The sequence below is a fragment of the Anolis carolinensis genome, chromosome 1, assembly GCF_035594765.1.
Source record: "Anolis carolinensis isolate JA03-04 chromosome 1, rAnoCar3.1.pri, whole genome shotgun sequence".
Classification (NCBI taxonomy): domain Eukaryota; kingdom Metazoa; phylum Chordata; class Lepidosauria; order Squamata; family Dactyloidae; genus Anolis; species Anolis carolinensis.
This window is the reverse complement of record NC_085841.1, coordinates 116,497,090-116,502,557: the sequence shown is the minus strand read 5'-3', so window position 1 is coordinate 116,502,557 and position 5,468 is coordinate 116,497,090. Positions and strand designations below refer to the sequence as shown.

At 42.0% G+C, this 5,468-nt stretch overlaps 1 pseudogene; it reads right to left on the bottom strand.

Moving 5' to 3' along the window:
• Nucleotides 1–603: 603 nt before the first annotated feature.
• Nucleotides 604–2,513, bottom strand: LOC100555973 (pre-mRNA 3' end processing protein WDR33-like; annotated as a pseudogene).
• Between the last annotated feature and the right edge of the window lie 2,955 nt (nucleotides 2,514–5,468).

Genomic DNA, 5,468 nt, shown 5'->3' with positions numbered 1-5,468 from the left:
GTAGCAAAGTTTTTTTATAATACGATCTTGCAAGATCAGGTGTCTTAGTAAGCAGGCACACGAAAGCAACATTAAGCATATTTTATACCCCTTTTCCCTGGCCACTCATTCCCTCCCTCCATGGAGGGTTACAATCTTCATGACTGCCTAAACACCTGCAGAGCCACTCCCTATTTGAAACAGCAAGTTATTAAAGTTACAGGCAAGCATATTCATTGATAGGCAAGCAGAGAGTTTAATCAAAGTTATAATAAGATGTATAAGTATGTCTATTGATAGGCAAGTAGGGAACCTTATCAAAGTTACAGCAAAGTGTACCTGTAAAAGCAACATTTCTCTATCTCTATCAAAGCTATAGCAAGGCCAGTATATCCAGGCATTGGCAACGTTGGCCCTCCAGGTGTTGTAGACTTCAACTTCACCCTACCGGCTGTTAGGAATTGTGGGAGTTGAAGTCCAAAACATTTGGAGGGCCAAAGTTTGCCCAAGCCTGGTATATACTCTCAAGATTCATAATTGTTTGCAAACAGCAACATTCTACTATCTCTAAAAATAGAGAATTCATCTGTAAAGGCAAAATTCCTATTATCTCTAGCTAGGCTATATAAGTGTGCAACATTTCTACATCAAGCTGCCTCCTTACTACATATTTGTAAAAGCAACATTTCTTCTACTTCTCACAATTCCAACAAAGCTGTCATAAAAGTAGTTTTGAGATGGTTCTAAAAATCCAAGCCCAGAGGAATCAAATAACAGCTGTTTGGTTTTCACACCAAACCAAGAGAACAGCTGCACTCATGTGTTGCCTGCCTCCTGCCGCACTCACATAATTTTTGTTTATTCTTGACACATTTTGAGACAAAGGCTCTCTCTCAAGGGAATATATCAAAAACAACAAAAGAATCTCCAGTGCCTTCAAAAGGCTACTCAAGACGGCCCTCCTTTCTTTCTAACTCCATCGGGGATGACATTCTAAACATTCCATTCACAGAACACCCAAAACTTTATTGTGTATTGCTTCATTGGTGTTAACAAATACATTGTCCTAATAAGTTTTTGAAGTTAACTTTAAAGGATTTTCTGAGGTACATTTGAAAGATTTTCATTCCCACTTTCTAGGACAATTTAAATGAACAATTTCCTGTAATGAAATGTGTCTTCTCCACGATTGTCTATTTCGTTATACTGGAACTAGCTGAGAATGGCTGCCACTGAGAAACATAGGGTTTCATTCCAGAATCCATATCCCACAAAAATCAAATGAGGGAAAGAGGAATGCTAGCAATAAAAGAAAATGTTCCAAATGCTTAACTAGTATTTTTTTTAAATTAAAACTGAATTCTTTATTTAGAATGAAATTGTCATCTTACACAAAAAAACATTAATAAATAAATAACTGATACACATTGTTACCATATAAAAGAGAAACCAATACCAGTGCAAAATGTAGCAGACAAATACATCTATAACATATTGCAGAGGCAGATATTGGGACAATACCATTTCAGAGAAATACGAGCAAATCTGTGAAATCATGGAAACAAAGGAAAATATGTTTATCTGGTGCAGGACATTCTCCAGATTCTGGTTATACCCATGCATGTTGGCATGTAGAATACACTTAGGGAACAGTCTAATCATGTAAATAGCAACTACAGAAAATGGTATATTGTGCATAAACCTGGCCTCTCTAATCGCCTCCTTATGTGCCTGGAACATCTTGACGTTGTTCATGTTGGACTGCCAATACTTTACATATCCCCCATGGTCTGCGGTTAACATCCACATGTCATTGCGTGACCATGTCATAGCTCTTACTGGACTAGCATGAGCCTGTAATGTTGTTTCAAAGTTGAAAGTAAGTCCATTCCATAGGGTAAATTCTCCACTAGAAGCCCCAGTAACCAAGCGCCTCCCGTCCACCTAACAACAAAGACTGGGCATTTTACTTTGTTGGTAGATGTCCTAACAAATTTTGTTTTCACAGCATTCATAGGATTGTTTAACATTCCAATAGGTGGGACCAGATCATTACAATATCCTGCATCAGGTTGAATTGCCCGCATATCCAGTTGGTCTCTTTGCCATACTCTATTCTCCAAATATTTGATTACAGAAGGATTATAGTCTATAGTTTTCCGGTTCACAGCTTTTCTCATACATTTTCTATCAAAAGTGAGCTGCTGCATTGCTTGCTGTTGAGCAAAATCAGGTCTCTTATAGAATAGTTGCCGAGAAGATTGATGCTGAAACCTCGGCATGTGAAAGAACTGAGGTGGTGATCCAATTTCTGTGGCCATGGTGACTTTTGCACTCTGAAAACCAAATGTCTATAGCAGGGATGACCAATCTTGGAATAGCAAGGGGTTGCCCAACACTCAACAGCCGCTCCCTGAGAGCTGCTCCCTGAGAGCCAACGTCCAGAGCGTTTCTATCCCGGAAGCTGGTGTCTCACGAGCCGCCGTCGCCACCACCACCACCATCTGCCATGTTCCCCACCAGCAACTGGAGGCCATGCTTAACTAGTATAGTATTCCTAAAGCTATTTAATACTTGCCTCCAGAATAATTATTAAAAGGGTCTCAATGGAAATTGGGGAAAGATTGTGCTGTATGAATTATTACTGGAGGATATGTGATCAGTGGGAAGGGGAAAAGAAAGGAACATGGGATATTTCAAAAAATCCAGACAAAAAAGAACTGGAAAATCTTGATAATTCCAGGGATTGTTTCCTTTTATACTCCATCAAAGCAGCAAAAAGTAACCAAAATGTAAAAGGGAATACAACGAAGCTCTTTCAAAAATGGTAAAAGTTGTCATACATTGAATTTTTCTTAAAACATTACTTTGAAACAGTAGTTTCCAGCTTGATAGCAATTCCTTCCATGCAATTTGAGGCAAGTAACTCTTTCCATCACAGCTTTGGAACTTTGGTTTTTTTCCTGAGACAGTATTTTGCAACTTCACCATAAATGGCCTATAAACACATCATAAGAATTTGGAATATTTTTTCCATTAACAAGAATGTTCCCTCACTGAATCTCATAACTCTATATACACAGATGAGTGAAGAAGGGAGGGGGAATTTGTTCACTGAAGTCAAATGTAACAGAAATAATGGTGGCTATGAATTCTAGCAAGTATCCCATTGGCATAATTCAAATAGGATTGCTGAGGGCAAGTGCTGGGGAGGGAGGTTAAGCTGTTTTTGGCTCAGATGCCAAAGGAGGACTGGGCAAGACCATTACATTTCTTTAGACATTTTTAAACAGTTTGATTTTGAAAAATGTTAAAAGGACAGTGTTGGCATTGTGGAGTCTGCCTTCTGGACACTCCTGCCTGATATGGAATGGGATCACCACAAATCTCTGGGTTAGACCTGCAGACCTTCAAAACTCACTGGGACTTACTCCTTCAGGCTCCAGTCCGAGTTTCTGGCATACCATCAATGGTTGTTATGCTACCTATACAGGAAAAGTTTTGGCTATAGCAGAATAGGAATATTATGCTGGCAGCAGTGAAAGTAGAGATGTGCATATGTCGGGAATTAGTGTTTCCCGGCGTGTTGGCCCTTTTGTGGGAAAAGTATGAAAACTAAAACTGTAAGGAATTAGCCTTCATTTAGCAAAGTTGCAGACAAAGCGTGCCTAAATTCCTTCGTGTTTCTTTCCTGAGTTCCCTGAGTTTAGGCCACACAAACATATGGCTGAAGATCACAGGAGGAGCTGAGAGAAACAGAAGAGAAACAAGAGAGAGAAGAAGGAGGAGTATGTATAACCAAAGCCCCATTTCTGGCAAATACTTCTGTTGCAACACACTCCATATTGTGGTTGAGCACTGCCAATTGCAGTTGCAGTTGTGGTGCACTTCAGGTTGCACAATAGCACTCAGTCAGTGGCATGCATTGTGCAATGTTGCTATTCTGCATGGGAGCTGTATAGCGCTGGTGGAAGATATTTCTGCCTGTGGATACAACTTGAGTCAGACTTATCTGGAAATCCAAAATTGGAAATCTTCCAAAGATAAAAACTTTTTTGCTGCCTGCTTCCACCTTCAAGGTGATGTTTGCTACTCCTGCTGAAGGTGGAAGTGGACTCCCTGAAGAAAGGCAGGAAAGAGACACCAAAGTTGTGAGGCTGGAGAGAGAGAAATAAAATGGCAGGAGGCACGGATTACCACAATTTCACAATTTCCTCAGTCTCTCTTCCTCAGAACCAGTCCTAGGTAATTTTTAGTAGTAGGCGAACAGAATGTTGGCACCCTCCCCCCGAATTTTGGCGACACCCCCCCCCCCCCACACACACACAAAGCAATTGCTGAAAAATAAACCCCACTTGCCTTGCTACAGACTCCAGCGGTGGCGGCTGCAGCGGTGGTGCATGCTGGCACGCAGGGCGGGTGGGCGCATGCTGGTGTGGGCCCACCTTCCGGGTGGCAAGCGCGCTCTCTAGCTGGTTGAAGGCCTGCCAGCCACCTGTTCGCACGGGCGAATGGAAATGGCCGATGGTCCTGTGCATGTGCGCAGGGCTTCCATTCACCCGCGCGGACATGGAAGGCACTTCAGCCACCCGTCCGCGTGGGCGAATGGAATCACTGCGCATGCACACAGGACCATAGCCATTTTGGGCAATGGGCCTGGCTTTGGGCCTTCCTTCGGCCTGGCCTGCCTGAAGGACACCGTGGCAACGGCAGCGGTACCGTACGCACGCAGGGGCACCTCAACTGCGCCCCCGGTAATTTTGTGCCACAGGCGAGCACCTAATTGGCCTTGCTGGTGGACCGCCTCTGCTCTTCCTCCCCGTGTTTATATGTAACACAAGTAGCAAATGAATGAGACTGAAGAGAGTGATATAAGGATCGGTGAAATGATTGGATGTGTGATAAAATGATTTTTTTATATTCCAGATCATGAGCTAAAAAGAACTTCCTTGCAGAACAATTTGAGTATTTGAGATGTATTTGCCGACAGCTCCTACCATTTCCAAACAGCACAATAATCCTGTGAAAGATCAATGGAAGGATTAGGAAGGTTATTCCATCCTGGTGGAGCATTGCATCTTTGAAAGTGGGTTTGCATATCCAGTAATTATAATTGCATAGTTCTGGAATGTCAGTTTCAGCAGAGGGCTGCTTTAATATTACTATTTAGTAGTGCCCAATGGGCATTGATATCCAATGCCCAACAAGATCAATGTACAATGGGACCAATGCACAACAGACTTAATGTGCATTACCTTGGTCATGACACGCATCAATTTGGTCATGGTGACCACTAAACATCAAAGCACATTTGACACTCCTGGAAATGTCCTTCACAATTAAATAACTTGTTATTTTAATACCTTTGCTACATAGCTAGATGTACATAAACTTGTGTTACATAAAAGGTCATATAGGATTCTAGTGATCGTTTTTTCACTACTCCCTTATCCCCCCCCCCCCCGGGTATCTTTTGTTTCACTGGCAGT